Source organism: Danio rerio, chromosome 21, assembly GCF_052040795.2.
Source record: "Danio rerio strain M-AB ecotype USA chromosome 21, GRCz13ab, whole genome shotgun sequence".
In the NCBI taxonomy this organism is placed as follows: domain Eukaryota; kingdom Metazoa; phylum Chordata; class Actinopteri; order Cypriniformes; family Danionidae; genus Danio; species Danio rerio.
In genome coordinates this window covers 30,262,501-30,276,125 of record NC_141041.1, presented here as the reverse complement: position 1 = coordinate 30,276,125, position 13,625 = coordinate 30,262,501, and the positions used below count along the sequence as shown (strand labels likewise).

The window sequence follows — 13,625 nt, the reverse complement described above, 5'->3', positions numbered from 1 at the left end:
ACCCTACCGAGTTGTCTCCTCAATCACCAAAGGGTTACCTAATACCCTTGAGGAAACCGGCTCCACTCGCAGATTGTAAAACCTTGCAAATGTGTTGGGTGTCGCCCAGCCCGCAGCTCTACAGATGTCTGTTAGAGAGGCGCCGCGTGCGCGCGCCCAAGAGGATGCAACGCTCCGAGTGGAGTGTGCACGTACTCCCGGGGGACACGGCTGACCTCGACTCGAATAAGCGAGTGAAATGGCATCCACAATCCAGTGGGATAATCTTTGTTTCGATACGGCACTTCCCTGCTGCCGACCGCCATAACAGACAAAGAGCTGCTCAGATGATCTAAAATTCTGAGTACGGTCCACATAAATGCGCAGAGCGCGAACTGGACAAAGTAAAGAAAGGGCTGGGTCTGCCTCCTCCGGGGGCAGCGCTTGCAGGTTCACTACCTGATCTCTAAAGGGGGTGGTAGGAACCTTGGGCACATAACCGGGGCGGGGTCTCAGGATAACGTGAGAGTAATCCGGCCCGAATTCCAGGCACGAGTCACTGACCGAAAATGCCTCCAGGTCCCCGACCCTCTTGATGGAGGCCAACGCAACCAGCAGAGCTGTCTTCAGGGACAGAAATCTTAGATATACTGATTCGAGTGGCTCAAAGGGATCGGATCGCAGACTCGTGAGAACGAGGGCGAGATCCCAAGAGGGCATGAGAGGGGGGCGAGATGGATTAATTCGCCTAGCACCCCTAAGGAACTGGATGACCAGGTTATGCTTTCCCACGGTGCCGCCAGCTACCGCGCTATGATAAGCGGAGATGGCGGCCACGTAAACCTTGAGAGTGGAGGGCGACAGCCTGCTGTCCAACTTCTCTTGAAGGAAAGAGAGCACAACACTAATCTGGCAATTTCGGGGGTCTTCTCTGCGAGAGACGCACCATTCAGTGAATAGACTCCACTTCAGGGCGTAGGCGCGCCTCGTGGAGGGGGCTCTAGCCTGAGTGATGGTATTAACCACCGCAGTCGGTAGGTTACCTAAGTCTTCCTCGCGTCTAGGGACCACACGTGGAGGTTCCAAAGATCGGGGCGAGGGTGCCAGATGGTGCCCTGTCCCTGAGAGAGTAGGTCCTCTCTCAAAGGGATCCGCCAGGGGAGGGCCGTCGCGAGGAGTGAGAGCTCTGATATCCAGGTCCGGTTGGGCCAAAGGGGCGCAACTAGCAGAACCTGTTCCTCGTCCTCCCTGACCTTGCACAGAAACTGCGCGAGCAGGCTCACTGGGGGAAACGCATACTTGCGCATGCCCCGAGGCCAGCTGTGGGCCAGTGCATCCGTGCCAAGAGAGCCCTCGGTCAGGGAAAAAAACAACTGGCAGTGAGCGTTCTCGGGGGAAGCAAACAGATCGATCTGGGCCTCCCCGAATCGCGCCCATATCAGCTGAACAGACTCGGGGTGGAGTCTCCATTCTCCAGGGCGTAACAGCTGTCGTGAGAGCGCATCGGCTGCACGATTGAGCGTGCCTGGGACGTGAATGGCGCGCAGCGATTTCAGCCGCGGGTGACTCCAGAGGAGCAGACGGCGGGCGAGCTGAGACATGCGGCGAGAGCGCATACCCCCCATGCGGTTGATATACGCCGCCGCCGCCGTACTGTCCGTCCTGACCAGCACGTGTTGCCGCTCCAGCACCGGTAAAAAGCGGTGGAGAGCGAGGAACACTGCCAACAGCTCTAGGCGATTGATATGCCAATGCAGCTGGGCACCCTTCCAGAGGCCCGCAGCCGCATGCCCGCGACACACGGCCCCCCAACCCGTGTTGGAAGCGTCTGTTGAAACAACAACATGGCTGGACGCCTGTCCTAGAGGCACACCGGCCTGTAGGAACGAGGGGTCGTTCCAAGGGCTGAGGGCGCGGCGACACAGCGCAGTAACCGAGACCCGGTGTGTGCCCGCGTGCCATGCGCGTCTGGGGACCCGATCGTGAAGCCAGTGCTGAAGTGGTCTCATATGGAGCAACCCGAGCGGCGTGACGGCGGCTGCGGATGCCATATGCCCCAGGAGCCTCTGAAAGAACTTCAGTGGGACCACTAGTTTGCTGTCGAGCTCCCTCAGACAGTTCAGCAACAGGCGAGCGCGTTCCTCGGAGAGGTGCGCTACCATGGTGATCGAGTCCAGCTCCATCCCGAGAAAAGAAATCCTCTGCACGGGGGCGAGTTTGCTCTTTTCTCGGTTGACCTGAAGCCCCAGTAGGCGGAGATGCCGAAGCACCTCGTCCCTGTGCACAATCAATTGCTCCCGCGAGTGGGCTAAAATCAGCCAGTCGTCGAGATAACCGAGTATGCGAATGCCCGCGAGCCGAAGGGGCGCTAGGGCACCCTCCGCGAGTTTGGTGAAGACCCGCGGAGACAGAGAGAGCCCGAAGGGGAGGACCTTGTACTGCCACGCTCGACCCTCGAACGCAAACCGCAGAAATTGGCGGTGGCGTGGAAGAATGGAGACATGGAAATACGCGTCCTTCAGGTCTATGGCTGCAAACCAATCCCGAGGACGAACGCATTGGAGAATGCGCCTCTGCGTGAGCATTCTGAACGGCAGCTTGTGCAGACAGCGGTTCAAAACGCGCAGATCTAGGATTGGCCGTGACCCACCGCTCTTTTTGGGTACGATGAAGTATGGGCTGTAAAACCCACTCTCCATCTCGGCTGGAGGAACCGGCTCGATTGCACCCTTCGCCAGGAGGGCAGCAATCTCCTCTCGCAAGACAGGGGCGGACAGGGGGTTGACCCTGGAGAAATACACGCCCGTAACTTGGGGGGCCGTTTCGCGAACTGAATCGCGTAACCGAGTCTGATTGTGCGTATGAGCCACCGCGAGGGGCTGGCCCGCGCTAACCAGGCAGGCAGAGCCCTCGCTAATGGAGTCATCGCTACAATCGCTGACGTACCAGCGGTGGGGCAGCGCGGAGTGGGTGTGCTGATCCGGGAAGCACGAGGGTCCCGCGGAAAAGCTGGAGGAGAGCGATTTGCTCTGGCTCCGCACCCTGACTCCGGAGAGGGGGCTGGAGGGCTGGGGGAAGGGAGACCGTCCCCCCAGCACTCGTGAGCCACTGGCGAAGCACGTAGAGTCTGCGAGCCGGAAGGCAGCGCGTCCCGGACTGGCAGAACTCGTGCAGTCACATCCGGGGAAGGGAAAAAGTGCTCTTTTACTGATGTTTTGGTGGCACTGAAAAGTACCGTTGTTATCGGGGCCCCGCCCTCCAGCGGGGAAAGAGCAAGTTTCCTCTTCTCCGGATGGCCTGTCTCAGGGACGCTTCGCGGTCCGTTTACCGGACTTAACGGCGCCCTGGGCAGGAGGGGCTGCCTGCTTTCGAGGTGAACGCCGCGCCCGCTTGGCCGGAGGCGCAGGCGGGGGCGGGGCAGCACTCGTTGGCGGGCGCCCTCGGCGAGGAACAGCGGAGGTGGATGGCTCGGCGGGCGGAGCGGGCTTACGGCCACGCCGATAGATGACATTGCCCATCGCATCCGACTGCTCTTTCACCACCTTGAATTCCTGGGTGAATTCACCGACGGTGTCGCCAAACAGGCCAGCCTGGGATATGGGCGAGTCAAGAAAGCGAACTTTGTCAACGTCGCGCATATCGGCCAGGTTTAGCCAGAGGTGGCGTTCCTGAACCACAAGTGTGGACATCGTCCTCCCCAGTGCACACGCGGCGGACTTAGTAGTCCGAAGAGCATAGTCGGTCGCGGTGCGCAGCTCATGTAATAAGCTTGGGTTGGACCCGCCCTCGTGCAGCTCGGCCAGCGCCTGCGCTTGGTAGCGCTGGTAGGTGGCCATCGCGTGCAAAGCAGAAGCAGCCTGGCCCGCAGCCTTATAAGCTCTGGCTCCGAGGGAGGCAGACAACCTACAGGCTTTGGACGGGAGGCGGGGCAAACCCCGCCACGTAGAGGCGCCGCGCGGACAAAGATTGACCGCGATAGCGCGCTCCACTGACGGGATCGCCTCATACCCCCTGGCAGCTCCGCCGTCAAGGGCGGTGAGGGCGGAGGCACTCGCAGCACGGGCAGAGAAAGGTGCCCTCCAGGACTGCGTGAGCCTACTGTGCACTTCCGGGAAGAAGAGGACGAGAGGCTTCGAAGGCTTCGCCTTCTGGTCCTCTACGTAGCACCCATCTAGTCGGTCCGGCCGCGGAGCTGGGGGATAAACCATCTCCAACCCCACGGCCGAAGCAGCCCGGGAAAGCACGGCTAACATGTCCGCTTCAGGATCCGATTTGACAGCGCTCACCTGCCCGGAGGGGGCGAGCGGGTCCGGATCTTCGTCGGACAGTGAAAGCCCACCCTCCGATGCCGCGGAGGACATCTGATCTCCGGTGTCAGCGAGTGTGAGAGCTACCATCTGGTTAGACGGATCACTCTCACCACCCGAAGCTTGGATGGAGCGCCGTGAGGAGCGAGAGGTCCGCGAGCCCGTGGGCGGCGGATTAGCTCCCGCTGAAACCCTCAGATCTGCCCGAGCGCCCGCTGCTTTTTTAGAACAGGAGGCAACTGGGGTGGCTCGCTCTCTTGCGAAAGTTAGCCGCGATCTTAGCTGTGCAACGGTCATGGCATCGCAATGACGACATGAACCGCCCGCGAGCACCGCATTAACATGCTGGACCCCCAAACATGCAATGCAGTGATCGTGTCCATCATCCGGAGACAGGAAACCCCCGCATCCAGAAACGCACAGTCGGAGCGCCATCCTGAAAAGGACGTGCTGCACGACTGTGTTGCTCTTTTAGGAAAGTTGCAACTATACGCACCGCTCTGGAGGACCGGACCCAAAGAACCGCAGGCAAGGGAGTAACCCAGCTCGACCGTCTGCCACCGCGAAGACCCACTCTGGACCGGGAGACACACTCGTTCGCTCTGAAGTGCTGATCAGCAAGAGGAACCCTCATCGACTCACTCAGAAAGGATCTGAAGCGAAAAGGATGGCGTCTGTTGGCTTCAGGTGTGCTTATATGCTGAGATGATTGCAGATGTCGCACACCTGCGCAAGCTTACGCTGCCAATTAATTTCATTCATTGGCCCGTTCAATACTCTCCAGATAAGCGGCTTCTGATACGAATCCTCCCATTCATGGCACTGAAGTTCCCCAACCGAAGGGGAACAGGCTGTTCCTCCTGAAAAATATATGCGAGTCATGTCACTGCGCATAAATATTAAGCACCACGGATCATAACGTATGTATCCCACTTGCGCATCACTGTTTTCTGCATGTCTTCCAGCAGAAGGAAATCTTATGTGTGACAGATATATAATGAATTTAATATTTCATAAATGTAAAACTCAAAAAACATACCCACATACAATTTACTGCATAAGACTTTCTGCTGTGATGCCATAGGAAAACAATTTTTTCCAATAAAATTTTTTATAGTGTAAAGAGCATTTCATTATGCTAAAAACATTTTCGGATAAAGAAAATAAACTTTTACAGAATTAAATAGCTGTAGTGTACGTGTGTAAATGAGTGTGTATGGGTGTTTTCCAGTACTGGATTGTGGCTGGAAGTTCATCCAGCCACAATAAAAAAGATGCTGGAGTAATTGGCGGTACATTCCACTGTTTTAACTTGTGAAGTAGTATGAGTCCCAAGAAACAGTTCAGCAAAACAGCTCAAATCTTTAAACATAGGATGGTTGTTTCATGTGGGTAATTTTTATTGCACATTTTTACATTTAACACTGTCAGTTAGGTGAAAGATACTTATGCAGTCATTGCCCTTAGCATTGCAAATAAGTCCTCATGTTCATTATCAGTATCTCTTTGTAATGATATATTTTTTTCTATATTCTATAATTTAATAGTAGAGTGAATATACTCTATGAGTATGTCCATTGCGAATATACGCTGGGAGCATATTGGGACACTTAATCATGTTCAGTCTGTTTTACATTGAAGTACAAACAGTTCATTTAGTGTCCACCAGTATTCCTAATATAGGGTTTTTAACTAAATTTAATACCTGACTGTCTGGAATACTTGATTCTGATTGGTCAGTCATGACATTTGTATGTCATTCCCAGAAAACAACCGCTAATAATAATAATAATAACCTAATAATGCAGGCTTATCTGGGTACTTTGAATCATCTTGTTGGTCAGTAAAAACTTTTCTTGGTCACATGCATTGTAAAAATTTCCAGATTTTCACAACATGTTACTGTAATTTTTCACAGTAAATTACATTAGTATCACTTTACAGGATTTAATGATAAAATTTCACAGTAATGTGTTGTACAGTGTTTATAAATTTATTGTTAAATTAATGCAGGAAGCATGACTTCAGCAAATCACTGTAAAAAGGCATATGTATTTTGCATGTTAATTCAAACTCTTTTTTTTTTTCCATTCAACATAGATATTAATATAAATAAACTTTTATGCTAGTATTGGCACTTTTTTATATTTATAAATAACAGAATGTTATTGCTGCCCTAAAAACAATTTGGTTCCATCTTCAGAAATAACTTGAAAGAAAATTCTTCTTGTTTTGAAATGATATGAATGTTATAGTAAGTCTTCATTTTTGGTGCACTGCACCTTTATTTAATTTTATAAGGTTAACTTGGAAATATGAAATAATATTTAATGAACATAAATTTGTGCTTAGCCAAAAATATAATAAACTGGAACAAAAGTAATAGATTTATAAAAACCAAACACTGTTAAACACCTAACATAATTTCAAAGTCTGGGCAAAGGTCAGAATGACTAGCCGAGGAAAGCCTGCTTCACAGTAAAATATAATTAATTCTACAAGATAATATTGTGAAATCACAGTAATGGGCGTTACTATCTACTGTAAAGTTACACTAAATGGCTGTAATTTTACAGTTATTTGATGTAATAAAATCACAGTAAATAACTGTAAACTTTCTCTCAATAATTTACTGTGAATTTACATTCAGTATTTTGCTGTGAAAGTAATGCAATTATTAGCCAGTAATTTACTGTGAATTGAAGGTCATTTTTTTACAGTGTGCTTTTCTGTCAACCAGCTGTTTGTTTGGGTAAGTCTATGCCCCACTAAGCTGTTTTTCATTTCTGTCAGGTTTGACATGTGAAACACTAGCTCTCTACAGCTAGATGGTTGGATACCTGGATAGTTAGTACTCTGGATGGGAGACCATATGGGAAATCTAGGTTGCTGTCGGAAGAGGTGTTAGCCCAGCAGGGAGTGCTCAACCTGTGCTCTGTATGGATCCTAATGCCCCAGTATATATAGTGACGGGGCCAATAGTGCCAGTGAACACCATCTTTCGTATGTTAAACCAAGGTCCTGACTTTCTGTGGTCATTAAGAATTCCAGGATGTCCTTGGAAAAGAGTAGAGGTGTGTTCCCTGTATTCTGGCCAAATTTGCCCACTGACCTCTGTCCATCATGGCCTTCTAACCATCCCCATATAATAATTGGCTTCATTACTTCTTTACAAAATGCCTGCCGTAGCAACATGCCGATAGATTCTGCAGACTGGTGATAGATGAAGAGATTCCCCCAAAACATTTAAAACACTTTCAGTGTCCAGAAAAGCACTTTATAAATGTAAGGAATTCTTCTTCTTATTATTATTCTTATTGAAGATTTAACAAACTATTACAGCTCAGAGCAATGATTTATGTGTACTTTTATTTTGTGGCAAGTAACCTTGTAGAAAGTGGAATGAAGAAAGTCTTGGTGTTTTTTTTTTTTTTTTTTACTAAAGTCTCTGAGCTCTAAACTGAACTCTGTAGCGTCACTGACTGGACATTTCACTTTAAATCTGTTGTAAAACACCTAAGAAGCATCACAGTAACATTTTAGCAAAAATGTTGCCACATGCACAAATATTTTTATGATTTATTTCAATATTTTACTTTTAATTGATTGTATATGGTCTGTCTCAGTCACAAATATTTGGACAATTTGTTATACTGTTGGCACCACAGTTGCACTTTAGTATATTCTTTAGTGCCCAGGGTATAGTGAATTATCCAAATATTCATGACTGAGAAGGACTACAATCATTTAAAAGTAAGATACAGAAATAAATTATAAAAAGTATGTGCCTTAGCACTTTTGGTAAATTGATTTTATGTTGCTTACCTTGCAGTTGGGATATATTTAATTTCTTAGAAATATCTCAAACACTAATGAAATGCACTCTATTTGTATTCATAGTCTCACAGCTTGACAAAGATTTCATTTTTTTTGGGGAGGGAAATCAGCATGTTTAAATCTGCAGGCCTCTGTTGTTTGATTGATCTTTGCAATCCTGATTGAACCTGCTGTCTGTTTCCACATTCCTTTTGTTCCTTCTCAAACTATTTACTTAGCACCAGTTCTGAAATCCCCCTCTGATAGCTTATTCTCATCCTAACGCTTTCTCCAATAGTCTTGCAAATCACTCCATTCCCAGTGTTGGACGATGAGAATTATTCATTGGCTTTCCAAGACAGATGAGAAGAGTGCTTTTTTACTCACAGTTTTCTTCTTCACAACTACACAGCGAGAGAACACTGCATTTCTCACTCATTAGACTCTATTTATGTTTACTGCACTCAGTGCACTGGTTTTAGTGCACTGTAATCCCGAATAAGTTGACAAAACTCAAAAAATTTGAGGTAATCAGTTACGTCAAATTTTTTAAGTTATGAAATTATCTATTTTAAGTAAACAGAAACATTAAGTTTTGAGTTTGTTGTACTCATGCAAGACACTTCACCTAACTTAAAATACCCAAGTTACTCAGCTTATACGTTTTAATTGCAATTAACTTAATTGTTTTAATTTTTCCAAACTTTAAATACTTAGTCACCCAGCTCATACATTTTAATACCAATTAACTTAATTGCTTTAATTTCTTTCAACTTTAAATACTTAAATCACCCAGCTCATACATTTTGATAGCATTTTTTAAAATTAACTTCTCCATCGTCAGTTTCACAAATAAAATAAGGCATTCGTTAAAAAAATAATAAGTGCACATTCTGTGAAGTGACTCGTTTAGTGTAAACTACACAGAAACTGTATATATATATATATATATATATATATATATATATATATATATATATATATATATATATATATATCGTTGAAGTCAGAATTATTCGCCCCCATTTATTTTTTCCCCCAATTTCTGTTTGACGGAGAGCATATATATATATATATATATATATATATATATATATATATATATATATATATATATATATATATATATATATTCAGTCTTGGTTGAACTATGATTCTGTCATTTACTTATTCCAAACCTGTTTGAGTTTCTTTCTTCTGTTGAACACTTAAAAGGTTATTTTTGACCAAAAAAAAAAAAAAAGCTGAGACCTGTAACCACCGATTTCCACAGTATTTGTTTTCCTATTAGAAAGTCAGTGGTTACAGGTTGTCAGCTTTACTTAACTTTTGTGTTCAACAGAAGCAAGAAATTCAAGCAGGTTTGGGACAAGTGAAGAGTTAGTAAATGACAGAATTTTACATTTGGACAAACTATCCCTATATATAATAAAATGCATACTTACCAATTAAAGGTAAATGAATGTTTTGAAGTTACTACCCCAGAGACAGTCTTTATTAAGTAAAAAAAAAAACAATCAACTCATTCTTTAAGGTTTCCATGCTACGAGACTTTTTATTTTCCATCATCCATGCCGAGCAAAACTTTTTGCACAAGTTCAAAGTCCTTTACTATATATTATGTGAAGAGCATACATTAATCCATACAAGACAAGAAAGGTCTGGAAGTGTGCTGTGGGTGGTGTCCAATTCATTCTTCAGGACAACAGAGACCCTCAGTGAATGCAGGGCCAATAAAGCATCTTCAGTCAGCAGGATTATCAATCTAAAAATATAATTCAAGGATATTAATGTAAGGACAGTATCAAAATGACTGAGCCAATATTATATGATTCATCAACTATTCGTGATTACAAATATGTTAAGTAAAAGTTTTCAAAACTTTCATCTTTTTATTAAACATGCCTAATTGTGAAAAGAATGAATGAAGTCTTACCAGGGTGTTCCTAAAGAATCTTAAGTCACGCTCACGCAGCAAGACCAAAAGACCTCTGATAAGAGTAGTCCGTCATGAACTGACATCATGCAGTTCCTGGAAATCAAGTATAATAAATGATGAATAAATGATTTTAAATCAATTAAAAAAAAAAAAAATTCAAATTATATTTTAATGTATACTTTAACACGTGACCCCAAACATACCTGCTCATCATAAGCCTTTAAAAGATTAGCCAGGGTATCTGCTGTCTTGCCAGTTTTGGATGCTGTTTGCCTTGAAATTGTCATCAAATGAAATATGTGGTGGTCCAGTTGTGCAAAGAATTTGTGGGGAAAATTCTCATTTGTAACATGTTGGTACTCTGCAAACAGCAAAAAGAAACAAGAGAGAATTTCATAAAACAAACCCACACCACAAAATATACAATTCTAGAAAAAAATGTATTAATATTATTATTATGTTTCATTTACTTATCTATTTTTTACCTCAGATGAAAATCAGGTGTTGATCAGATGTTGAAAGCAGGATCTTCATGTTGTAAACTGAACTCAAGGTCTAGCTGAAGTTTCACTTTCCTTGTAGTTCCTATCTGTAGTCAGCAACACCCGACCTTCAATTCTGTATGTACACAAAGTCACAGTGTCATTTAGCTGAGAGTGGAAGTAGTACAATTGCATGATGTCTAACGTTAACCTCCAAAACGGTTAGCAATAGAGCTGATTATCATGTTAGTTGCTTTGATTTGATGAACACAGATTTAATTTAAACAGTATTGAAATTTCTAAAACTGAATAGGACGACAAAGAAATTTAAGGCCTGATTTTAAAAGCTAGAAATAACAAAACTTACCTTATTGTCTAATGATGTAAAAATATATAGACTAAAATATTTATATTTTTAAGATATAAATATATTTTAAGCTACAAAATTTGCACATCAGAAAACTATGTCTTGTTTACCACGTCTTGAATATTTTGTTTTGTTATTATTTTATTTAATAACATAATTTTGTATTAATGTGTTAGAGATATGCATACTTTGTTTTTTAGGCTGTTTATATTCTCTCCAGAGTAAACATTTTAAAAATAGATTGAAAAAAAAAAAACTTTTATCATACCTTTAAAATACATTTGACCTAAATGACATTTAAACTCATTTAACTGATCGCATTAATCAGGTAATCATTGATATGCAGAGATGTCGTCTTAAGCGCTAGGAAATATTAAGTGTTGATCAGTGCTGGTGATTGAGGTAAAGTTAGTTTTATATTTACACATTCAGACTTTCTCCTTAATAATATAATTTCAGAAAGGTAATTTTTGCATATTCTTAATGGTGAAATCATATTAGCAGCCAATGACTTTCAAAGTACAACATTGTTCAGTCAAAAAAAATAGTGCATTTATTGTAATGTTGTTTTCATGTCATACTTGCATGTGATTTCAGAACGAATAGACAAAGTACCATGGTAAACAATTAATGGAGCGAGTTACAAGTTGTTACTAAATGAATGTATGAATATAAAACCAACTTTACCTCAATGTGGTAGAGTAAAATGAAGCTCTGCTCTGTACCTGCTCAGGTGAGGAGCGCAGCTTAAATGTTCTCCGTCAGGCTATCCTCATACATGGATCAGCAAGCAACAAGCTGCGTGTGACAGAGTTAAGTTTTGAGACTACATTTTTGCGCGTCATCAGAAAATACCGTTAAGTGTTTAGGCGGAGATCATTCGAGTTATGATTAACGTTATGTTTCTTGCGCCTTTCGTTTCCGAAGTGCCTACAGATTGCAAAGATAATACCACATTCACACACTGGATGGAGTTCAGCGCAGCGCCAAGACATGCGGTTGTGAGAGCGCGCGTCTCCATGACAACTTCAGCACAGGCTGAGAAAAGGCATACTCGCGCCAAGATTTAAATTTTTTTGAAAAATGTAATCTGCCGATTTTAAATATTTTTGTCTTTATCACACTCTGTTAAAATTCAGAGTTAACACGTTACAACTAACGCTAACGTTGCACTGATTCTAACTTTTTAAACAGCAATGTTAACGTTAGTTAGCAACAAGTGAGGCTAAACATGTTTTCTGTAATGTACGACATGTAAACACACCCTGATTAACTCTACATTACATTGAACTGTTACTGTGATTATATTAATTAAAACATACAATTAATATTTCTTGGATTTGTAAATATTTTACTTACTGTAGTGTGAAGCGAGGTTGATCCGCCATCTTGAAAAAAACGAATGATGCATGAGCACGTACGTGAACCTGGATGACGTCAGACGCAAAATCACTGGGCTGACAGATTTTGAGTTAATGAAACTTTAAAGAGACATTTTGTATAAATTAAACCCAGCAGAATTGTTCACCTTACTTGAAAGATTAAATTTTTTCAAACTCAAAAATAAGAAAAAGTTCTAAATACTCATCAAGGTTAACTAAGATAAACGAATTTTAATGATTTAAGTTAATAGAACTCAATTCAATTAATTAGTTACAGCATTAGGGTTTACAGTGTGCAGCCTGTCAACACAGCGCTCTAATCTGTTGATAATTGTCACTTATGATGTTCTTCTAACTGAAAATCAGGGGTTTACGTTAAATGTAAGTTGTGTGGAAGATATAAACAAGGCTGGCTGGGTGTTTGCAATTCAGAGTTTATTCAGGGACTGCCTGATTCAGAGTTGAAAATAGGGAGCCTGGTTAATCCCAGAATTCTTATTGAGTTTTTTTGCTGTGATATTTAGTGGAATTAAAACAATTTTGGAGGCAAAAATTCAAGGAAATTGATGTAACCGTTTTGAGCTAGTCATAACATGGTATAATACATAAAACATTATTAAATATAATATTGTTATTATATATAATAATATTAGATCCCACTTTACATTAAGTGGCCTTTACTAATATGTACTTAAACAGGAATTAATAGTTTGTTACAATGTATAGTATAATGTATAAAAAATTCATCTCTGCCGTGTCACAATTCATAATGTGAGTTAAAAAAAAGTGTCTCTTCAATAGCTGTGTTCTGCCTGAAGGTCGCGTTCTCTCTAGTAGGCGTGTAGAGCTCCACCATTCACTGCACTTTCCATATAGAAATGAGTGACGGATCTCTACATCTGATTGCACGCTGCATCTGCAAATGAGCGATTCAAATTACCACCTGCACATCTGAAGCCACTAAAGTGAGAGCCCCCTCCACCCTCTCTTTGGGTGTTTTAGCTGCATAACAAAAGCCCAGACCATTGATCTGAGTTTTAATGCATGGTTTCGTAGACAGTGAGCGAGTAAAATCATCCACCGCTGACCCGCCGTATCCCCAAACCACAGCTGTAATGCAGTTTATATCTGTGCTTATGCAGCCTGAATCCCAAACTCAAGCGTTGCCCCCAGTTAAACTCATGTTGACCGTAATTGGCCCACGGTGACAGTCAGCTGTGATTAACAGGGACAGATTTAATTACAGAAGGGCTTGAAAAGACGACGTTTGTCTCATGTCATGTTTCTCTGAGCCGAAGGGCAGGGGTTTTTACCTAATGAGCCAACGAGTTAAGGACACATCTAGCCTCTGGG

General features: G+C 43.3%; 2 long non-coding RNA genes across 3 annotated transcripts in view; one reads left to right on the top strand and one right to left on the bottom strand.

Moving 5' to 3' along the window:
- The window catches only part of LOC147838848 (uncharacterized), a 161,620-nt gene that overhangs the window by 59,184 nt on the left and 88,811 nt on the right, over positions 1 to 13,625 (top strand). The window lies entirely within an intron of this gene.
- LOC147838850 (uncharacterized) lies at positions 9,628 to 12,297 on the bottom strand. 2 transcript variants are annotated; one of them, XR_015520434.1, is made up of 6 exons: positions 12,250 to 12,297; positions 11,616 to 11,688; positions 10,527 to 10,659; positions 10,245 to 10,402; positions 10,039 to 10,134; positions 9,628 to 9,867 (listed from the first exon to the last, which is right to left on the bottom strand). It is a non-coding gene; the product is annotated as an uncharacterized LOC147838850 (long non-coding RNA). The 2 variants fall into 2 exon arrangements; XR_015520433.1 differs by lacking the exon at positions 11,616 to 11,688.